The sequence below is a fragment of the Bombina bombina genome, chromosome 12, assembly GCF_027579735.1.
Source record: "Bombina bombina isolate aBomBom1 chromosome 12, aBomBom1.pri, whole genome shotgun sequence".
NCBI lineage: Eukaryota > Metazoa > Chordata > Amphibia > Anura > Bombinatoridae > Bombina > Bombina bombina.
This window is the reverse complement of record NC_069510.1, coordinates 140,584,187-140,609,087: the sequence shown is the minus strand read 5'-3', so window position 1 is coordinate 140,609,087 and position 24,901 is coordinate 140,584,187. Positions and strand designations below refer to the sequence as shown.

General features: G+C 43.1%; 1 protein-coding gene across 1 annotated transcript in view; it reads right to left on the bottom strand.

The window, feature by feature from the left end:
• The window catches only part of ASTN2 (astrotactin 2), a 1,265,353-nt gene that overhangs the window by 565,354 nt on the left and 675,098 nt on the right, over positions 1–24,901 (bottom strand). The gene's annotated exons all lie outside the window — the stretch shown is intronic.

Sequence of the window (24,901 nt, the reverse complement as noted above, 5' to 3'; positions counted from 1 at the left end):
CTTTGTTCTCTTGGTATTCTTAGTTGAAAGCTAAACCTAGGAGGTTCATATGCTAATTTTTAAGCCCTTGAAGGCCGCCTCTTCTCTCAAGGGATTTTGACAGTTTTTCACCACTAGAGGGTGTTAGTTCATGTTTCATATAGATAACATTGTGCTCACACACGTGGAGTTCCTAGGAGCCAGAACTGATTGGCTAAAATGCAAGTATGTCAAAAGAACTGAAATAAGGGGGCAGTTTACAGAGGCTTAGATACAAGATAATCACAGAGGTAAAACATAATTTATGCTTACCTGATAAATTTATTTATCTTGTGATGTATCGAGTCCACGGATTCATCCATACTTGTGGGATATTCTCCTTCCTAACAGGAAGTGGCAAAGAGAGCACCCACAGCAGAGCTGTCTATATAGCTCCTCCCTTAGCTCCGCCCCCCCAGTCATTCGACCGAAGGCTAGGAAGAAAAAGGAGAAACTATAGGGTGCAGAGGTGACTGAAGTTTTTTAAATAAAAATATACTGCCTGTCTTAAATAACCAGGGCGGGCCGTGGACTTGATACATCACAAGAGAAATAAATTTATCAGGTAAGCATAAAGTATGTTTTCTCTTGTAAGATGTATCGAGTCCACGAATTCATCCATACTTGTGGGATACCAATACCAAAGCTTTAGGACACGGATGAAGGGAGGGACAAGAAAGGTACCTTAAACGGAAGGCACCACTGCTTGTAGAACCTTTCTCCCAAAAATAGCCTCCGAAGAAGCAAAAGTATCGAATTTGGAAAATTTGGAAAAAGTATGAAGCGAAGACCAAGTTGCCGCCTTACAAATCTGTTCAACAGAAGCCTCATTTTTAAAAGCCCATGTGGAAGCAACTGCTCTAGTAGAATGAGCAGTAATTCTTTCAGGAGGCTGCTAGCCAGCAGTCTCATAAGCCAACCGGATGATGCTTTTCAGCCAAAAGGAAAGAGAGGTAGCAGTAGCCTTTTGACCTCTCCGTTTACCAGTATAAACAACAAACAATGAAGATGTTTGACGGAAATCGTTAGTTGCTTGTAAGTAGAACTTTAAAGCACGAACCACATCAAGATTGTGCAACAGACGTTACTTCTTTGATGAAGGATTAGGACACAGTGAAGGAACAACAATCTCCTGATTGATATTCCTATTAGAAACAACCTTAGGAAGAAACCCAGGTTTGGTACGCAAAACCACCTTATCTGCATGGAAAACAAGGTAAGGTGAATCACACTGCAAAGCAGATAACTCAGAAACTCTTCGAGCCGAAGAGATAGCTACTAAAAACAAAACTTTCCAAGATAGAAGCTTAATATCTATGGAATGCATAGGTTCAAATGGAACCCCTTGAAGAACTTTAAGAACTAAGTTTAGGCTCCATGGTGGAGCAACAGGTTTAAATACAGGCTTGATTCTGACCAAGGCCTGACTAAACGCTTGAACGTCTGGGACATCTGCCAGACGTTTGTGTAAAAGAATAGACAAAGCAGATATTTGTCCTTTTAAGGAACTAGCTGATAATCCCTTCTCCAATCCTTCTTGGAGAAAGGACAATATTCTAGGAATCCTAATCTTACTCCATGAGTAACCCTTGGATTCACACCAATAAAAATAGTTGTGCCAAATCTTATGATAGATCTTCCTGGTGACAGGCTTTCTAGCTTGAATCAGGGTATCAATAACCGACTCAGAGAAACCACGCTTTGATAGAATCAGGCGTTCAATCTCCAAGCAGTCAGACGCAGAGAAATTAGAACTGGATGTGTGAATGGACCTTGGATGAGAAGGTCCTGCCTCATTGACAGAGTCCACGGTGGAACCAATGACATGTCCACTAGGTCTGAATACCAAGTCCTGCGTGGCCACGCAGGCGCAATCAGAATCACCGAAGCTCTCTCCTGCTTGATTCTGGCAACCAGACGTGGGAGGAGAGGAAACGGTGGAAATACATAGGCCAGATTGAAGGACCAGGGCACTGCTAGAGCATCTATCAGTACCGCCGGGGGACCCCGGGACCTGGACCCGTAACGAGGAAGTTTGGCATTCGGGACGCCATCATATCCAATTCTGGTGTGCCCCATAGCTGAGTCAGCTGGGCAAATACCTCCGGATGGAGCTCCCACTCCCCCGGATGAAAAGTCTGACGACTTAGGAAATCCGCCTCCCAGTTCTCTACCCCTGGGATATGGATTGCTGAGAGATGGCAAGAGTGATCCTCCGCCCATCGGATTATTTTGGTTACCTCCATCATCGCTAGAGAACTCCGTGTTCCTCCTTGATGATTGATATAAGCTACAGTCGTGATGTTGTCCGACTGAAATCTGATGAATTTGGTCGCAGCTAGCTGAGGCCATGCCTGAAGCGCATTGAATATCGCTCTCAGTTCTAGAAAGTTTATCGGGAGTAGAGTTTCCTCCCGAGACCATAAGCCCTATGCTTTCAGGGAGCTCCAGACTGCCCCCCAGCCTAGCAGGCTGGCATCTGTCGTTACTATGAGCCACTCTGGCCTGCAGAAACACATTCCCTGAGACAGGTGGTCCAGAGACAACCACCAGAGAAGAGAATCTCTGGTCTCCTGATCCAAATGCAGTTGAGGAGACAAATCTGCATAATCCCCATTCCACTGTTTGAGCATGCATAGTTGCAGTGGTCTGAGGTGTAGGCGGGCAAAAGGAACTATGTCCATTGCCGCTACCATGAGTCCGATTATCTCCATACATTGAGCCACTGATGGCTGAGGAATGGATTGAAGAGCTCGGCAAGTGGTTAAGAGTTTTGATTTTCTGACCTCCGTCAGAAATATTTTCATTTCTACCGAGTCTATCAGAGTCCCTAGGAAGGAAACTCTTAGGAGAGGGAAGAGAGAACTCTTTTCTATGTTGACCTTCCACCCCTGAGATCTCAGAAAAGCCAACACGATGTCTGTGTGAGACTTGGCTAGCTGGAAAGTCGACGCCTGAATCAAGATGTCGTCCAGATAAGGCGCCACTGCTATTAGAACCGCCAAAAGGGACCCTAGCACCTTTGTGAAAATTCTGGGAGCCGTGGCCAACCCGAACTGGTAATGCCTTTCCAGAAAGGCGAATCTGAGGAATTGATGATGATCTCTGTGAATAGGGATGTGTAGATATGCATCCTTTAAGTCCACAGTAGTCATATATTGACCCTCCTGGATCAACGGTAGAATAGTCCGAATTGTCTCCATCTTGAATGATGGTACTCTGAGGAATTTGTTTAGAATTTTGAGATCCAAGATTGGTCTGAAATTTCCCTCTTTTTTGGGAACCACAAACAGGTTTGAGTAAAACCCTAGCCCTTGTTCCGCCTTTGGAACTGGGTGGATTACTCCCATGGTATGTAGGTCTTCTACACAGCGTAAGAACGCCTCTCTCTTTGTCTGGTTTGCAGACAATTGAGAAATGTGAAATCTCCCCCTTGGGGGGGAGTCTTTGAAGTCCAGAAGATATCCCTGGGACACAATTTCTAAAGCCCAGGAATCGCGAACATCTCTTGCCCAAGCCTGAGCGAAGAGAGAGAGTTTGCCCCCTACTAGATCCAGTCCCGGATCAGGGGCTACCCCTTCATGCTGTCTTGGAGGCAGCTGCAGGCTTCTTGGCCTGTTTACCCTTGTTCCAAGCCTGGTTAGGTCTCCAGACTGACTTGGATTGGACAAAATTCCCCTCTTGCTTTGCAGCAGGGGAAGCTGAAGCGGGACCACTCTTTAAGTTCCGAAAGGAACGAAAATTATTTTGTTTAGTCCTCATTTTATTTGTTTTATCCTGAGGGAGGGCATGGCCTTTCCCTCCAGTGATGTCTGAAATAATCTCTTTCAGTTAAGGCCCGAATAGGGTCTTTCCTTTGAAAGGGATGTTCAAAAGTTTAGATTTTGATGACACATCAGCAGACCAGGACTTAAGCCATAACGCCCTGCGTGCTACAATGGCAAAACCTGAATTCTTTGCCGCTAATTTAGCCAGTTGAAAAGCGGCATCTGTAATGAAAGAATTAGCCAACTTAAGGGCCTTAATTCTATCCATAATATCCTCTAATGGAGTCTCCATCTGAAGAGCCTCTTCTAGAGCCTTGAATCAGAAAGCAGCTGCAGTAGTTACAGGAACAATGCACGCAATAGGTTGGAGAAGAAAACCTTGATGAACAAAAATTTTCTTTAGGAGACCCTCTAATTTTTTATCCATAGGATCTTTGAAAGCACAACTGTCTTCGATAGGTATAGTTGTATGCTTAGCGAGAGTAGAAACAGCTCCCTTCACCTTAGGAACCGTCTGCCACGAGTCCCGTAGGGTGTCAGATATGGGAAACATTTTCTTAAAAATAGGAGGGGGAGCGAACAGTATACCTGTTCTATCACACTCCTTAGTAATAATATTTGCAATCCTCTTAGGGACTGGAAAAACATCAGTGTAAACAGGAACCTCTAAGTATTTGTCCATTTTACACAATTTCTCTGGGACCACACTATAGGGTCACAATCATCTAGAGTCGCTAATACCTCCCCGAGCAATAAGCGGGGGTGTTCAAGCTTAAATTTAAAGGCTGTCATATCAGAATCTGTCTGAGGGAGCGTCTTTCCTGAATCAGAAATTTCTCCCTCAGATAACAAATCCCTTACCCCCACTTCAGAACATTGTGAGGGTATATCGGATACGGCTACCAAAGCGTCAGACGGCTCAGCATTTGTTATTAACTCAGAGCTGTCACGCTTTCCTTGTAAACCAGGCAGTTTAGAGAAAACCTCTGTGAGGGTTTTATTCATAACTGTGGCCATGTCTTGTAAAGTAAATGAATTTGACGCACTAGAGGTACTTGGCGTCACTTGTGCGGGCGTTACTGGTTGTGACACTTGGGGAGAGCTAGATGTTAAACACTCATTTCCTTCTGTCTGAGAATCATCTATTGCAATATTTTTAAGTGCTAAAATATGCTCTTTATAATTTATAGACACATCAGTGCAAGTGGGACACATTCTAAGAGGGGGTTCCACAATGGCTTCTAAACACATTGAACAAGGATTTCCCTTGGTGTCAGACATGTTAAACAGGCTAGTAATGAAATAAGCAAGCTTGGAAAACACTTTAATCAAAGTAAATAATACTTAGAAAAAAACGGTACTGTGCCTTTAAGAGAAAAAAAGCTGCACAAACTCTGCAAAACAGTGTAAAAAAGCAGTAAACTCATCGAAATTTTTACAGTAGCATCATAAAGCCTTAGTAACTTTGCACAACTGTGCAAATAAACAATTAACCCCTTAATGTAAAAACCGGATTGACAAAACGTCAAAAACCGGTAAAAAAAACGTTCAGCACCCTGCCACAGCTCTGCTGTGGCGCCTACCTGCCCTTTAGGAACGATTTGTGGGGAAAAACCCTTCTATACAGCCCTCAAACACAGTAGGAACCTCTGGAGAAGCAGATGGATGTCTCTGAGGAAAAGAAACTGCGCAACTGAGGTGCAAAAATAGGCCCCTCCCACCTCACTCGATGTTATGGGTCCTAAAAGAAACACAACAGAGTGTTTCTTAAACTAGCCATGTGGGTTAATAACCCTTAAACAAGCCACAATGACCCCTTAAAGTCCCTCAAAAAACGTTATATTTGCAATAAAAAACAAACGTTTTTTACTATTAGTGTCACCAGTAACTAATGAGCCCTTTATGCAAGCTGGGATTCCTATTAAATTTCTGAATACAGCTTACCCTTCCCTCATGGGGATATTGCCAGCCTTTTCTAGAATAACACAGTCTGTCTAGAAAAAAACAGACTAAACATACCTCAATGCAGTTTAGCCTGCAAACCGTTCCCCCAACTGAAGTTTTCCTGTACTCTTCAGCCCTTGTGAGAACAGCAGTGGATCTTAGTTACAAAGTGCTAAGATCATTATCCTCCTTGCAGAAATCTTCATCCCTTTTCTGCCAGAGAGTAAATAGTACACACCGGTACCATTTAAAATAACAAACTTTTGCTTGAGAAAATAAAAACTAACATTTTTGTCACACACTCACTTTACCCTTCTTAGCAATTAAGCAGGCAAAGAGAATGACTGGGGGGGCTGAGCTAAGGGAGGAGCTATATAGACAGCTCTGCTGTGGGCGCTCTCTTTGCCACTTCCTGTTAGGAAGGAGAATATCCCACAAGTATGGATTAATCCGTGGACTCGATACATCTTACAAGAGAAAAAGTGTATTTATATAACTTTAAAGAGACAGTCTACTCCAAAATTGTTATAGTTTAAAAAGATAGAAAATTCCTTTATTACTCATTCTCCAGTTTTGCATAAACAACACAGTTATATAAATATACTTTTTACCTCTGATTACCTTGTATCTAAGCCTCTGCAGACTGTCCCCTGATCACATGACTTTATATTTAATAACTATTGACTTGCATTTTAGCCAATTAGTGCTGTGTTGTGCACAACTTCACGGGCATGATCACAATATTAGCTATATGATACACATGAACTAACAGTATCTAACTGTGAAAAGCAAATAATAAAGCATGTGATAAGAGTCTGTCTGTAGTGAATTAGAAACAGGCAGAAATGTAGAGGTTTAAAGGTTATAAAGTTTATTACTATAAAAATATTGTTTGTGCAAAGCTGGCGAAGGGGTAGTAAAAGTGTTACTTTTTTTTAAACAATAACAATTTTGGTGTTGACTGTCCCTTTAAGATGAGCCTGGACCTAACTAGCAGAGTTGCATCCTGGAGTTGCATCCTGGAAAAGAAAGAGGCTGACAGTGTACATGCACATGCAACTTAAATTGCTTCAACAAAGCGACACCAATACATAAAATGTTGACATTTGGTAAAGGTAGTATATAGGATAAACGGCACAAAATATAAGTTGAGAACTGTATTTCACTTATCTTTACAAAACAAAAAAGTAAGCTTATTTAAGATAGAATAAAGATTTAGACTTCTGTACTATTCCAAATGTCCAGAAATTACGGATAATGGGTTGCAATTTGTTGTAGTAATTTTAAAACTTTGCAGTCATTACAGGATCAGCGGATGTGCAGTTGTTTTCTCTGCAACAAATGTCTTTCAAGCCGAAGGGCAAAACAACCCATTTTTTAAACAATAATCCTGTAAATAGCACATGAGCTCTAACAACTAAGATACCATAGGAAGAAAATGTCCTTTAAGCAACTTTAAAAAATGGAGCACTAATTAATGAGAAATATATTTAAAGGTAAAATGGTATTATTAGCTGCCTATTTGATGCGTTAAATAAAGTGAATCTCCAGGAAATTACAAAATTACACCACTGTTAAATGTTCATATTTTGTACTATATCAACAAAACTCACCTGCATCCAAAGCTGAAAAGTATGCTTTCTGCATTTGCATAGAATTTTGTAGCTATATATCCATATTCTGAACCTTTCAATCATAGATCTTTATATATAGGTGGGTTAGTGGGTCTGGTTAAAAGAGCTATTTTAAATGGACCACTGGCACCTTAAAACTAGACCCTGGCAAGAAGCTCCCAAGACACACATTGGTGCCCTTAATTTAGCCCTGCTGGCCACCTCTCGCTGCTGCCATCTGCAAGAGCAATTTACCCTGGTGCAGCTGGATCCTTTCAAGGCCATAATGGCTGTGAACAATAAGTCTCAGAATGCCATACAAGTAGGGTTATGGAGAGGAAGAGACAGGGGGGAGCTCTGGTGAAGGAGGGCACAGTCCTGAAAGGCTGGGGAGAGAGTATTCCGGGGCCGCTTTTAATGTCACCATGGATGCTCAACTTTCTGGCCTGCTGTGTTGGTCTGGAGAAAGTCTGCTGGAGTCACCACTTCTTAAACTCTATGGGGGCCACTGTAGAGCTCCCATCCATTCCAGACCTGTTTGAGCTGGGGCCTATAGGCTGGGAAAGGTTTCTGGAGGAGCTGGAGGCCTGTTAAGAGTGGGCTTGAAGTATTTGCACCTGTGGGACACACAATTCAAAGGCAGTTCACATCTAAATCTGCCTTCCTAAAAGCCCACATTATACCAATAGATGACCACTGAAAGATGATTCAACTCCTTAGATATTTTGTTAACATGAAAAATGCTGCTTTCCTGCTGTCCCCGTACCCACACTTACATTCTCATCTTTAGTGCATTGGTTTTCAAACCTGTCCTCAGACCTCCCTAGCAGGCCAGATTTTAAATATATCTGAACTAGAGCACAGGCGAAATAATCAGCTGATTAGTAACCATGGTTATTTTACCTGCTCTTACCCAAGGCCATCCTGAATATATGGCTTTAAGGGAGACCTGAGGACAGGTTTGAAAACCAGTGCTCTAGTGGGAATGAGGATTCGGGTGCTGCTGCTGGATGGGGAACGGTATACACTTGAGCCACACTCTATCCCTGACGGGATCCCCTATATTTATTTCTGCCTCAAATGCCCACAATTGTCTCCGGGAAAAACTCAGAAGACCCCAGGTTCCACATTGTGTTCACATGCAAAGTAGTGTTGTTTTTGAATTTTGATGTGAAACCGGGGATCTCCTGAGTGGTTCAAGAACAGTTGCTGGGTACTGAAACCTAAAATAAATATATAGGGGACCCACAGGTATTGAAGAGGAGCTGTTGGTTGGCCACTGCATCTATTCATGGGAGTGAATTAGTTAACATTAAAAAATATGCCTGTCACGGATACCAGACAGCTAAGGCTACCCCCAACCCCCCCTACAACCTCACCCCTGTTGTTCCTCAGTGGTTTTGGGCTCCTCAGAGCAACCACCATCTCTGGAAGCTGTTTGTTTGCTTTTGCTTGTTTTTGTGTTCAGAGAAGAGTTGGTTTATGACCAGGAAAACCCTCCTAGGCTGGCCAAGCTCCTTCAACTCCCGGTCGGCCGCCTCACAACGGACACCCGCCTTACCCCTCTCAAGCTGGCCAGGCTCCTGGAACTCCCGGTCGGCCACAGGACAGCAGAACACCCGCTAACTTTAACCCAGGTAGCTCCAGCAACCATGTGCCCCAGAGCTCCGCTCTTTTGGGGATTAGTAGCCCATGGGGAGTACAAGGGGTGGGGGAATTGCCGGAGGGGAGCTCGTTTGGGAACCGGGGGTTTTGGACACCCCTAACCCCATAACTTCAACGGACTGTAACTCCGGTCCCCAGTAACGAATCATGCTGATATTTGGACTGTGGAATCTGGGGATCGAGAGCTTTAAAATGACACCCTTGAAGTGCTGCCGCTCCACCGGGATCCACCGAAACCGCCACCTCTAAGTATTGGGATTATGTGAGACTGTGGCTCCTATGGAGGTGCCGGGCTGTCTGGAGGGGCGGGAATGGCGGGAAAATTGTGGGATTGTCCTTTTTGTTATCAAGATGAGATGTGTGTATAAAAGGAGTGTGTGTTCTCAATAAAATCAGTTCTTGATCCACCTGAAGGCTAGTCTGTCTAGTTATTTGGGTGAGCTCCAGCTAAAATCACTTTCCTGAGCTACATAGCAGCCTGTTCCAGGCACAGGAAGGACACGCTGGAAGAGCTACCTAGTCCGGGTAGCTGGAGTCTGCCACAGGGTGGGACCCTGAGTACTGGTGCTGTCAGGCATCAGGGGTGGCTACAGGCTGTGGTCACTTGCCAGCTACATAGCTGCAGTCGGCAGGGAGGAAGCAGGTGGTTTCTGCTTCTTTTACAAGGTTCCTGCTGACAGAGGAGACGTACCACAGTAGCCGGTAAATATGGAGGCAGAGTTCTATTGGGAGAGTACAAAAGATGCTGACCGAAACAAAGGATCCTTGTTCGGAACAGGACGTTCTGACATGGAGGAACCTTGCCCTCCGAGACCTTTGGTGGGAGGCTCTGCAACAGGAGCAGGAAAATGGAAAGGTCCTCCCCACGAATGACACGAGATTCCGGGTACGGTGGACCGTGAGACTGCCTTTCCTGGAAGAACAGCCAAAGAAGGAATGGCTAGCTGTTCTACATAGACTGATCCAGCAAGAGATGTGGGTGGAGGACGGCTATCGAGCCCTCCAATGGCTCGCTATGCAAGCGCAGCCATGGCTGGAGGAAGGATCCCCCACAGAGGGCTTTGGCTTCGGCGGCCCTGGATTGCTGTTTACAAAAAGGACAGAGGACCCACAGTTTGGGAGCGAGACAGACTAGGGTCTGGAGGATATCTCTGGGCTCCAAGAGGAACTGCTGGATCTCTTGGGGGAGACCTGGCTGCTGGACGATCTGGATTTAATAATTGACCAGGAAGAAGCACTAGTCAAGGAATACAAGAGGCTGATGGATCTCGCTAAGCAGCGTGTCAGGGTCATACAGATCTGGGGTGCAGCCCTCTGGGATTCATGGAGCTCGACTTTTGAGGAGAGGCAGCAAAGAGAAAGGGAACCAGGGCTGCTGGATCCTGATCAGCAGTCTGGCTCTGAGATTATAGACTTGGACAAGGGAGCCACCCCAGCAGAAGTGCTGACAACACGGCAGAGAGCCGCCGGCCTCTGCCCAGCACCTGTAACAGCTCCAGGAAACCTGGGAGCGGAGGTAGTCGTCCTCCCTCCCCTTACAGAGAACCCCTTGCAGGTAGAGATGGATGTCAGTAACTCTCCTCAGAAACAGAACCCCTTCCCGGGAGAGGAGATAGTCGGTCTCTCTCCCCAGCAGCAGAGCCAGGAGCGGGGAGAGGAGACAGTCGGTCTCTCTCCCCAGCGGCAGAGCCATCCCCTGGGAGCGGAGGTAGTCGTCCTCCCTCCGCATAAACAGAACCCCTTCCTGGGAGAGGAGACAGTCGTCCTCCCTCCGCGTAAACAGAACCCCTTCCTGGGAGAGGAGACAGTTGGTCTCTCTCCCCAGCGGCAGAGCCAGAAGCCGGGAGAGGAGACAGTCGGTCTCTCTCCCCAGCGGCAGTGCCAGGAGCCGGGAGAGGAGACAGTCGGTCTCTCTCCCCACCGGCAGAGCCATCCCCTGGGAGCGGAGGTAGTCATCCTCCCTCCCCGTAAACAGAACCCCTTCCTGGGAGAGGAGACAGTTGGTCTCTCTCCCCAGCAGCAGCACAGTTTCCCATGGAGAGGAAGTAGCAGACCTCCCTCCCCAGCGGTACATCTCCTTCTCAGGAGAAGAGACAGACGGACTCTCCCCTCAGTAGCTTGGCAGGGTCTCTACCCTTTTTTTGACCCGGAGTATTTCTCACAGGGGGCAGGTGTTGCATTGGGCAAGGTGGATAAAAGTGTATTCAGTTGGTGCCACATGTTTGGGCACCCGAGCTTTACCTGCCCTACCAAGGACCAACCTCCCCCTCTAGTCTGGGGTGGGTATACCGCCGGGAAACCGGCACTAGCTTTGTTTGTGGGTGGGTCAGCCAGTTCTCAACAGAGTGTCACAGAGGGAGACAGTTTTGCCATGTTACTTAAGGACACTGAAACTTGTGGAACAGCAATTGTTTGGAAGCCGGCCTTAGCAAACTTGTTTGGGACTTTGCATTATGTGACTATCCCTGCACCCAGGGCGCAGGGTATAAACACCAGCAGGAACCCCCCAGGATGCCCCAAGCTCAGGAGAGATGGGATAACCTCTTTCAGCAACCGACAAGTGGAGGGCCACCGTCGGACAGCCCCAGGCCAACCCGTTAAGGGTCTAGCCGGGTCTGCCGAACTGGAGGGGGGAGATGTCACGGATACCAGACAGCTAAGGCTACCCCCAAACCCCCTACAACCTCACCCCTGTTGTTCCTCAGTGGTTTTGGGCTCCTCAGAGCAACCACCATCTCTGGAAGCTGTTTGTTTGCTTTGTTTTTGCTTGTTTTTGTGTTCAGAGAAGAGTTGGTTTATGACCAGGAAAACCCTCCTAGGCTGGCCGGGCTCCTTCAACTCCCGGCCGGCCGCCTCACAAGGGACACCCGCCTAATCCCTCTCAGGCTGGCCAGGCTCCTGGAACTCCCGGTCGGCCACAGGACAGCAGAACACCCGCTAAATTTAACCCAGGTCACTCCAGCAACCATGTGCCCCAGAGCTCCACACTTTTGGGGATTAGTAGCCCATGGGGAGTACAAGGGGTGGGGGAATTTCCGGAGGGGAGCTCCTTTGGGAACCAGGGGTTTTGGACACCCCTAACCCCATAACTTCAACGGACTGTAACTCCGGTCCCCAGTAATGAATCATGCTGATATTTGGACTGTGGAATCTGGGGACCGAGAGCTTTAAAATGACACCCTGGAAGTGCCGCCGCTCCACCGGGATCACCCGAAACCGCCACCCCTAAGTATTGGGATTATGTGAGACTGTGGCTCCTATGGAGGTGCCGGGCTATCTGGAGGGGCGGGAATGGCGGGAAAATTGTGGGATTGTCCTTTTTGTTATCAAGATGATATGTGTGTATAAAAGGAGTGTGTGTTCTCAATAAAATCAGTTCTTGATCCACCTGAAGGCTAGTCTGTCTAGTTATTTGGGTGAGCTCCAGCTAAAATCACCTTCCTGAGCTACACAGCAGCCTGTTCCAGGCAGAGGAAGGACACGCTGGAAGAGCTACCTAGTCCGGGCAGCTGGAGTCTGCCACAGGGTGGGACCCTGAGTACTTGGACTGTCAGGCATCAGGGGAGGCTACAGGCTGTGGTCACTTGCCAGCTACATAGCTGCAGTCGGCAGGGAGGAAGCAGGACCCCTTTTGGCGGAGCTACCCAGTCGGGGTAGCCGGGGGTATCCGTCACAATGCCCAAGTGCCAGAATTTGAGGTTAAAATATAAAAGGTGTCCATGTGTCTGCATTTGGGGATGAATTTAAAAAAAAAAAAAGTGCCATGTTCCTGAATTGGGGGTTAAAATAAAAATTCTACCCATGTGCCTATACGTAGGTTTAAGATAAAGTCTAACTATGTGCCCGCATTGAGGGCTAAAATAAAAAATATGCCTGCAGTCTGTTCTTGGTAGAGTTTGACCGCAATGTAAAGAAGTCCCATGCCAGTGCAGTGTTCCTATAAAGATATGTCAAAACCTGAAACCAAAGACCAGCAAAAAAGTGGCGGCGGTAGTAAGGAACTAAATGGGAGCAGTGCAACTGCCTAAAATGCTGTGGTCCTGGGATCGGCAGTTTGCTCTGAGTTTGACTCCGCCACATTAGTGTGTTGAAGTTATACACAGACTTAGACTAAGAAGTGGATAACATTTAAACAGGTACTTTCTAATTTCTAATCTCTCAAAATTTCCTCTGTCAGTTAAACATTCTATACTTTTTCCTCTGTCTTATACTCCCTTCTCCTTTGTCACACCTCTTCTTTTCAAAGCATTCAGACTATTTATATCTCTCCTTCTCTGCTATCCTCTACAACACACATGAACTCTATTATTATCGGAAATCACTTAGCCAACCATGCTCCACAGATAATAAACTTAGACACTCACATAAAACACAAGGTCATATTTCTCTTACCATCTTTCTTCTCCTTGCAGCTGGGGATGTCTCACCTAAACCAGGTCAACCCTCTGACTCTTTTTGTCACTACCACAACTGACACTTTTAAAACCTAGCCCATGTAACAACCTCAATCTCATTAACTACACTTCTGTTAATACCCCACAAATCTCTTGTTCTATTTGGAACAAATGCTCTGTATTCAACAAGCTCACTTCTATACACAACCTATTAATTTCACAATCACATAACCTAAATGATAGCCCTCACAGATGATGAAACTGAGAAAGAAACGGGTTGTGATTTTACAACATTTTTACATTGCTTTTATTAGTGATTTTAATTGTGCTTTCGACTGAGCCCTTTAACGGGGGTGGAAGTTTCCCTGTTTTTTCAGTATTGAAGTTTCAGTATTGGTACATTTTAACAAGATTTGTTGTGAGAGGCCGGGACTGACTGACATCCGGATCACAAAAAAGGGGTCGGATTTGTCAAGATTCCTCTGGTTTACCGAAGTGAGAGTAAGCTGGATGGCTCTTGATGCCCTCTTTTTTCTTTTCACAGACTGACTGCATTTAACCCTTTGCTGCTCCAGGAGATATATATTTCAAGAGAAGTCAGCCTGCACAATTGAGAATACTGCCTGGATTGTGATTGTAGATTTTGATATTTTATGTCTACATGGGACTAGTTTGATTTGATAGTATAGTGTTTGAAAATCATTTTGATGCATCTAGTGTGGGAGTGGTAACTCTTTGGTTTACTGTTTTCTATTCTACATGGAGTTTATACAGTAAAACTCCAACTCTTCTTCTCACATATTGTCGAAGATTGAAACCAAAAATTGCAAACTTGGATTTGTCATTCCATATTACTCTTTTCTTTTCCAGTGATCTTCATTCCAATCTTTGTGAGCTTTAGCATATCTTAGCCTTTTCACCCTGTTCCCCTTCCGAAAAAACAAAATTTAAGCTTACATGATAAATGTATTTCTTTTTTGACACGGTAAGTCTGCGGAATCAGCAACTACTGTTGGGAATATCACTCCTGGCCAGCAGGAGGAAGCAAAGAGCACCACAGCAAAGCTGTTAAGTATCACTTCCCTTCCAACAACCCCCAGTCATTCGACTGAAGGAAAAGGAGAGAAAGGAAATAACACAAGGTGTAAAGGTGCCTGAGGTTTATATAAAAAAAAACTGTCTGAAAATAAGGGCAGGCCGTGGACTCACTGTGTCAAGAAACAAAGAAATGTATCGGGTAAGCATAAATTTTGTTTTCTTTCTTAAGACACAGTGAGTCCACGGAATCAGCAATTACTGTTGGGAATCAATACCCAAGCTAGAGGACACAGATCATTAGGGAGGGACAAGACAGGTAACCTAAACAGAAGACACCACTGCTTGAGGAACCTTTCTCCAAAAAGAAGACTCAGCCGAGGCAAAAGTTTTAAATTTATAGAATTTAGAAAAAGTGTGCAAAGAAGACCAAGTTGCAGCCTTGCAAATCTGTTCCACAGAGGCCTCATTCTTGAAGGCCAAAGAAAAAGAAACAACCCTAGTGAATGAGCTGTGATTCTCTCAGTAGGCTGCTGTCCAGCAGTCTCATATGCCAAATGAATAATACTTCTCAACCAGAGAGAAAGAGAAGTGGCAGTAGCTTTCTGTCCTTTACGTTTCCCAGAAAAGCAAACAAACAATGCAGAAAACTGACGAAAGTTCTTAGTCGCCTGCAAAAAGAATGTAAGAGCTCGCACAACATTTAAATTGTGTAACAAATGTTCTTTATGAGAAGAAGGATTAGGACAGAGAGAAGGAACAACAATTTCCTGATTAATATTTCTGTCCGAAACAACCTTAGGAAGAAAACCAAACTTGGTACAGAGAACTCCCTTATCTGCATGAAATATGAGATAAGGAGAATCCCACTGCAAAGCTGAGAGTTCAGAAACCCTCAGAGCAGAATACATAGCAGTAAGAAACAAAAGCTTCCAAGATAACAATATCTATGGAATACATAGGCTCAAATGGAGCCTGTTGTAAAACTTTAATAACAAGGTCAAGGCTCCAAGGAGGAGCAACTGATTTAAATACAGGCCTGATTCTGACCAGGTCCTGACAAAAGAATTGTACATCTGGCATGTCTGTCAGACGCTTGTGCAGCAGAATGGATAGAGCAGAAATCTGACCATTGAGTGTACTGACAGATAACCCCTTCTCAAGGCCTTCCTTGAGAAAAGATAAGATCCTTGGGATCCTGACCTTACTCCAAGAAAATCCTTTAGACTCACACCAATAAAGATCCCTTATGAGACTGAACCATGGTCTCAATGAACGATTCAGAAAATCCACGCTTAGCTAAAACCAAGCGTTCGATCTCCAAGCAGTCAGCTTCAGAGAAACAAGATTTGGATGAAGGAAGGGCCCCTGAAGCAGAAGGTCCTTCCTCAGAGGTAGTCTCCACAGAGGTAGAGACGACATCTCTACTAGATCTGCATACCAGATCCTGCGAGGCCACATAGGAGCTATTAGAATCACTGCTGCTTTCTCCTGCTTGATCCGAGTGATGACCCGCGGAAGGAGAGCAAATGGAGGAAAGAGATATGCCAACCTGAAGTTCCAAGGAACTGCCAGAGCAACTATCAGAAAAGCTTGAGGATCCCTCAACCTCGAACTGTACTTTAGGAGCTTGGTGTTCTGACGAAACGCCATAAGATCCAATTCTGGTAACCCCCATTTGGTTGTTATCCTGGAGAACAGTTTCCGATGGAGTTCCCACACCCCGGGATGAAAAGTCTGTCTGCTCAGGAAGTCTGCTTCCCAATTGTCCACTCCTGGTATGTGGATGGCAGATAGACAGCAATTGTGAGCCTCCGCCCACTGGATGATCCATGCCACATCCTTCATGGCTAAGGAACTCTGAGTTCCCCCTTGGTGTTTGATGTAGGCCACTCAGGTTATGTTGTCCATCTGGAACCTGATAGACCGGGCTAGGCCAGCTGAGGCTAAGCCAACAAGACATTGAATATCACTCTCAACTCCAGAATGTTTATGGGGAGAGCAGATTCTTCCTGAGACCAAAGTCCTTGCGCCTTCAACGAGTCCCAGACTGCTCCCCAACCCAACAGACTGGCATCCATGGTCCCAATTACCCAAGAGGGTCTCTGAAAACACGTCCCCTGGGACAGATGTTCTTGCGACAGCCACCACGGTAGGGAGTCCCTTGTTGATTGATCCAGAACTATTCTCTGAAATAAATCTGTATAATCCCTGTTCCACTGAGCGAGCGAGCATGCATAGCTGCAGAGGTCTCAAATGGAACCGAGCAAACAGAACTATGTCCATGCATTGAGCCACTGATGGTTGTACCGCTGACTGTAGGGACAGGCAAGCAGACAGAATATTGGCTCTTCTGACCTCTGTCAGAAATATTTTCATAGATAGAGAATCTATAATGGTTCCTAATAGGGCTGGGCAATATGGGCAAAAAAAAAACGCGATTGTGATTTAATCGCGATTTTGACAACCTTCATTTTGCATAAAAAAGTTTATTTAACACTACAGAATCTTAATGTACATGTTTCTCAATGTCCAATACACTCTTGGAGCATAACAATATAAAACAAAAAATACTTGAAATAAAATTTGCTGCCTGTGATGTGATTAAATAGTAGCCACTAGCCAGTTATTAGGTCTTATGACACAGAACATTGTCATGTTTTCTTGGACAGTGATTCTAATTGTGGACAGTGGTATGATTAACAAATGAAGCAGTGTAAGCCACATACACACACAATTGTTTATATATATGTATATATATATATATATATAAAAAAAAAATATATATATATATATATATATATATATATATACACATACATATATATATATATATATATATATATATATATATATATATATATATATATACTGATAGCCCTCAGTTTACACCGTGGTTAGGTTCCAGAAGGAATGGTTGTAAATCGAAACCATTGTAAATTGAAACCCAGTTTATAATGTAAGTCAAAGGAAAGTGAGGGAGATAGGTTCCAGGCCCCTCTCAAAATTGTCATAAGTAACACCTAATACATTATTTTTAAAGCTTTGAAATGAAGACTTTAAATGCTAAATAGCATTATAAACCTAATAAAATAATCACACAACACAGTATATATAATTAAACTAAGTTAAATGAACAAAAACATTTGCTAAACAGCATTATAAACCTAATAAAATAATCACACAACACAGACTTAACTTGCATTTTTCTGCAAACAGTTCTTTCTTTGCATTCCAATCTGGACTGATTTATAGACAGGAAAGATCTTGTTCCTTTGAAATCTGCTCGATAGCTCAGGTCTGGTTAAACTGATTAATTTCAGCTTGCTTGGCTTTGCTGCAACACAAGCGGACAGCTCCACCTACTGGCTATTTTAATAAATGCACTGCTTCTCAATGCTTTTCAATAGCAGTCACATGACTGGAAAAAAGGTTGTTATTCTGAAACGGTGTAAATTGAACCGTTGTAAAACGAGGGCCACCTGTACATATATATATATATATATATTATTATTTTTTCTTCTTTTTTTAAACATTTTAAAATGACTAAAAATGAGCCCTGCTCCTGTCCAGGAATCCAATACAGGAATACTAGCAGTAGGGGTGGGGGCTGCTCCTTTCACAAATGCTGTGCCTTGCTGATATCAATTACATTGTAGATGCAGTTAAGTTAACCCAGCAGCAAAGGGGACTGCAGTTTTAGCCTTTTTGGCAGCCGTGGGGTTAACTGCATATGCTATGTATTTGAGCCGTTTCTCAGAGAGCAGGAAATTGTGTGGGAGGTTCCATAATGTTTACATACCCTACGTTTCAGACTGCAGACGTCCCTAGGGGGAAATATAAGTAAATGGCTTTCCCTCCTCTTCATTTCTGCATGGGCTCTGCTTTTAGACTTCTATAGATTGATCTGCTGCTACTGAGATCAAACAGAAAGTGAAAGTAAAACAGCCATTTTGCAAATGTGTGCTAAAAGCAACCACTAGATGGAGCTGGTTTGCAAGAAATCACATACAAATCAATGCATTACAGCCACTTCTGAGGATTTTTTTTTTAGCAAAAAATCACTACTCTCGTGGTTTTAAAATTGCAGCGATTAATCGCAGTTTTAAATCGCATATGCGATTAATCGTGCAGCCCTAGTTCCTAAGAAGATTACTCTTGTAGCCGGAACAAGAGAACTTTTCTCCGAATTGATCTTCCAACTGTGGGAACAAAGAAATGCCAACAAAATTGTTGTATGAGATTCTGCTAGTTGCAAGGATGGCACCTGAACCAGAATGTCGTCCAGATAAGGAACCACTGCAATTCCCCGAGACCGAATTACCACTAATAGAGCTCCCAGGACCTTTGAGAAAATTCTGGGAGCTGTGGCAAGGCCAAAAGGCAGCGCTACAAATTGGAAATGTTTGTCTAGATAGGCAAACCTCAGATATTTGTGATACTCCCTGTGAATGGGAACATGCAGGTATGCATCCTTCAAATCTATGGTCGTCATGAATTGACCTTCTTGAATCAGAAGAAGAATGGAACGGATAGTCTCCATCTTGAAGGACGGCACTCTGAGGAATCTGTTTATTAGCTTTAGATCTAGAATGGGCTGAAAGGTTCCCTCATTTTTGGGAGCCACAAACACGGAGTAAAAACCGAGACCCTGTTCCTGACTTGGAACAGTAACTATCACTCCTAAGAGGGAAAGATCCTGAACACATTTCAAGAACACCTCTCTTTTTATCTGGTCTACAGATAACTTTGAGAAGTGGAACCTGTCCCTTGGAGATAATTCCTTCCTGCAAGAAGGAAGGAGTGGTATAAATGATATGTAGATTCCAGTGGCAAGTAGATTAGGTATCCACAGGTTAGAGCTCAGAATCTGTAGCTGGTACAACAGCAACAACAAAACACTAAGCAAAGACTTCTGTGTGCGGCTTGGTTTTAAAGGAGTTGTGGGCTGGCTGATTGACATCAGGTGTGAGAGAAAGTTTAAAGGTGCAGAGGCGAGATATAGGTGAACCCTGACACCAGCAAAGCGTGAGTTATAAAGGAGTTGGCTAACTTGAGAGCCTTAATCATATCCTGAATTACCTCCAAAGGAGTTTCAGCATGCAAGGACTCAGACAAAGCGTCAAACCAATAGGCTACCGCACTTGTTATTGTAGCAATGCACACCGCCGGTTGCCATTGTAACCCCTGATGAGAATAGATCTTCTTTACAAAGGCTTCCAGCTTTTTATCCATAGGATCCTTGAAAGAGCAACTATCCTCAATAGGGATAGTAGTTCTCTTAGCCAAAGTGGAAATTGACCTTCCACCTTTGGGACCGTTTGCCACAACTCCTTGATGGAGTTGGCTACCGGGAACATTTTCCTAAAGACAGGGGAGGGTGAAAAGGGTATTCCTGGTCTCTCCCATTCCCAGGTAAAAATCTCCATGGCACGGTCTGGTACTGCAAACACCTCCCTAGGTGAGGGGACATAAAAGTATCTATTTAATTTACTGGACTTTTTAGGGTTGACAGTGATAGGCGTATCGGAGCCGTCCAAAGTAGCCAAAACCTCCTTTAACAAAACACGAAGTTGTTCAAGCTTGAATCTGAAGGAAACAATTTCAGCATCAGAAGAAGGAATTATACTATCTGAATCTGAGATTTTACCCTGAGGCTACCAAAGTATCCTCCTCTTCTGACTTATTGGAAAGAGCAACCTGGTTGAACAGGATCTGATTGTCACGAGTACCGGGCTGCAAGGGTTAAACCCCCTACCCCCCTACTACCTCACCCATGTTGTTTCTCAGCAGTGTTGGGCTCCTCAGAGCAACCGCGATCTCTAGGAGCCTCCTGTTGCTTGTTTTGTCCCACTGGAACTTGTCTTGACAGAACTGGTCTCTGACCAGAAAAACCCTCCTAGGCTGTCCGGGCTCCTGGAACTCCTGGTCAGCCACCTCACAACAGACACCTGCCTAACCCCTCTCAGGCTAACATGACTAACATGAATTTTTAATTTTTTTAAAAAGGTACAAACCTCTATGTGTGTATGTGTATATATATATATATATATATATATATATATATATATATATATACATACATACATACACACACATACATACACACACACACACATGCATACATACATCCACACACATATTGTACATAACTAGTATAACCATAGGTAAGTTTACATTATGTATATATTTACACATTTTTAAGAATTATTTTTTGGAATTAACTAACTAAATGACAGAACTGAGAGAATACTTCCAAATGACAGATGAAGGGTGAGTGCCAACTATTGAGCTGGAAACAGAGAGGCAGAAAGTGTGAAAAAAAGAATTATGTTTAAAAGGACCACAAGACTTCAAAGTTACCTCCCCAGTTAGGAATTATTCAAAACTACTTACGATCATGGACAGACATTGGAGTCATAAATTAAGTTTATATCAGAAAGCTGTCAATATGGATGTGAGCTAACCACGACTGATGTTACTGGCAATTACTATAATACTGATGGGATATGGCTGATCTGCTGGATGGCAATTACTGGAATTCAAGTGGAATGGCTTTGTGCGGAGGAAAATTATTAGAATGAAAAACAATTAATATTTAATAAAATAAAAAAAAGATGGAGGGGAGGAAGACAAACAGTGATGTAAGTCTTTCTTAAACTACTACAAAGAGACAGGTAATGGGAAGAAAATAAATAAAATATGAGAGAAATTGTTTTTTTTAAGATTTTCTTTTTTTATATACTTTAATTCCACTATTTCAAGCCAAGACTATACCAACCTCTGCTGGCTTTAGAATGGAAGCATCTTTCTCTGAGCAGTGCGCCTTACTACACAATGTGCGTAGGGAGATTGTAATTTAACTCCTCCTCCATCAGTTTTCACTGATGTCCAGCCAGGCACTGTAGGGAGTTGCGGCGCAACGAGAGTGACACCATCAGAGGAGATTAATTCCTGCTTGATGGTGTCAAGGACCACCAACATCTTCTCGTGGACCACTGGTTGGCGACCGCTGCTCTACACCACAGCGCTAAGCTGTGGTGCCTAACTTTTCCACACTGCCACTGAAGCAATCTCAGAAAGCAATTGGTCCTAATAAGGGAGAGGATCACATAAACCGTTAATTTGCTGAAAAAAAATTGCCAGGTAAAAGCGTGTGCTGCGACAGGAGTCCCCTCCCCCCGTGACGTCCCAGCCTCTGTATACGGACCGCAAGGTCCTTTATCAAGAAAAAGGCACCATTCAAATTAGCAACTGCATAAGCAGTTTAACTGACTAAGCCTCCAATAAAGTTTTAAACAACTAACGACTGAATATTTCCTTATACAGTATAGTGCATCTCTCACGTACTGGAACCATTCACACAGTGCCCTGCTACCCTGTCTATGGTAACTTGACTCTCAGGAATCATATTCACAAATAAGGTGCAGTCTATATACTGCTGAAGTGCCAGGGTTCTTTTTCCCCTAAGAAATAAAATGGCACTTACCTGCACCCTTGTATGTCCGACAGGGAGACATCTCACTTGGTATGAGAGAAAGATACTCCTCACAGAGACCTGTGGGTAAGAAGAAGGAACAGAGTAAGTCTACTCTGGCATTCTGTTGCAGGGCATCAATTTGTCAAGAAAAAGCAGTGAGGCCCACCCCACAAGTTCCAAACTGCTTAAAAGCTACCACAGCCCTCCTGAAGAGACTGACGTGGAATACAGCTAGACCCAGATTGTCAGGAAAGATCAGAGCAAGCCTGCTCAGGCTTCCAAATTAAAAAAATCTTGATAGAAGAAATCTTAAACAGACACCTAAACTTCACCTCCTCCTTGTACTGAAGGCAAAGAGAATGACTGGGGGTTGTGGGAAGGGAAGTGATACTTAACAGCTTTGCTGTGGTGCTCTTTGCTTCCTCCTGCTGGCCAGGAGTGATATTCCCAACAGTAATTGCTCATTCCATGGACTCACCGTGTCTTAAGAAAGAAAAGTGGTTTCTTGGCTGCTACCCTTCCACAAAGACTATTCCTGATCAAACTTCTTCAGACTGTAGAAGGGTCAATTTGGAATCCCAATAAAGCTGCCAGATGCTGAGCCAGGACCTTGCTGGACTTCTTCCAGTCTCTCAAAGAAGAACCTCTTAGAAATTTCTCGTCAGATTTTGAGTTTTCTTGGCCTTCCAGTCCTTTATTTGTCCCTGACCTATCCTGATTCTTAAAATTTCTTCATAACAGCTTGAATAACATATCTTGAGTATCCAGTTTGTTTGCCGATTTCCCTTTGAGAGTGGCCTTGCTGATGCAAAAGTATGATTTTATGTGTGTCAAATGATGTGATCTTTGGCATTTTGAATGGAATAATGTTATAGAAAGTTGGTCTTATAAGCAAGCTTCCAATTAATTAAACTCATACCACCATGTGTCTTGCACAAACCTGGTGTAATAGACCTTTTTCACAGCAGTAATTATGACATGAAATAGTATGACAAATACAGGTGTTAGCAATGACATTATGTTTCCAGACTTTTGCACAGTACTGTATATTATAATATACAATATATATATATATATATATATATAATTTTTTTTTATATTATTTTTTCATATGGTCGCTTTTAGCCATATTATGATATTTCTGCAAACTAAAGTTATTTTCTAAAAATGCATCATCTGCTGACAAAAATTAGGTATAATTTGTGTGGCTAACTCACAGAATAAAAATGGAAACATGTGAACTCAATGCGAGCCAACCAACTAAAAACATAAACAAACAGGTTAAAGGGTCAGTAAAGTCAAAACTAATCTTTGGTGATTCAGATAGAGCATGCAGTTTGAAATTTTCTAATTTACTTCTATTATCAAAATAATTTTCTCTAGGTATCCTTTGTTGAAGTGCATAATTGGGTAGGTTCAGGAGCAATTTATTGCTGTGAGCCAGCTTGTAATAGGTGTCTGCACATATATGACTCATCACTGGTTCATCAGATGTATTCTGATAACTTCCAGTAGTACATTGATGTTCCTCGGCCTACTCTTCAACAAAGAATACCAAGAGAATAAAGCTAAACTGATAATACAAGTCAAGTGAAAAGCTATTTAAAATTGCATACTCTCTCTGGAATATGAAAGAGTACAGGTCCATTACACATAATTGTTTTCTCTAATTCACTAGAGCATGTACTCTTGTCACTTGTGACACAAACTGTGTTTAAAGTGATGGTAAACTTAATCATTTTTAGTTACAATATTTATGGTAATCATAAAGTAAAACATTGGTACTTTCATTCATGAAAGGCTTTTTAAAGTGAATGTAAATTTTGAGATGCTAAAGTGCCCGGTTTTTAAAAATTTGATTAAAAACAGGGGCACTTTAATTCATCAAAATTTACATTTCCTGTTGTGAAAAAAAACTTACCTTTTACTCTTGACAGCAGCTCCAGCTTCCTCCAGTCATCGCAAGCCATTTCCCCGGGGGAATCAGTGTCTGATTCAATGTCGTGATTGGAGGAAGCCGGATTCCTCATTTTAGACCCATGAAGAGGCTTTGCGACGACCGGAGGAAGCTGGAGCTGCTGTCAAGATTAAAAGGTAAGGGGTATTTTCACAACAGGAGTGAAATGTAAATTTTGATGAATTAAAGTGCCCCTGTTTTTAATTGAATTTTTAAAAACCGGGAACTTTAGCATCAAAATTTACATTCACTTTAAACGCATATTATTATTTTTAATAATTACCCTTTCATGTTTTCAGATATTTTGCCATTCCTCTGCCCCTAACGGATACTCTTTCTTACTTCAGTGACAATTCATGCTGTAGCCAATCGTATTGTGCCCCCTTTGGCGTCCATAACCAGGGGTGTTATTTACTTGCTGAAGGCCAAAGGGGGCGCAATACGACTGGCTACAGCATGAATTGTCACTGAAGTAAGAAATAGTGTATTTGTTAAGTGCGGAGGAACGGCGTAATATCTGAAAACATATAAGGGTAATAATTTAAAAAATAAGCGTTAACAAATCCTTTCATGAATTAAAGAGCCAATGTTTTACTTTATGATTACAAATAGTGTAAATAAAAAAACTATTAGGTTTATCATCACTTTAAACCCTACAAAAAATTAGGGGATGCGGATTTAGTATTATTTATTTTTCCTCACATAAATTTGGGCGGATTTGGAGGTATTTTTCTTCTTGAATTTAGAGGACTTTATTTTCCTCACAGAACTGGTGGGCGCGAATTTAGGGGAGTAGGAGTTTTTTTGTTTTTTTCAGAAATAGGAGAAATAAACTTAGAAGTGTTTATTTTTCCTCACAGAAATAGACTGATGTTCTGTCAGAAAAAGCTACGATCACCGGCACCGGTATGGTTCCTACACGTCCCTTTTTACTAGCAGCACTTACAATATGCTGGAAATAAACTGCGAACATCTCGGCGGTGCGGACAGCAGCCGAAAAATGTCACTCAGTCACTGCACTGATACGC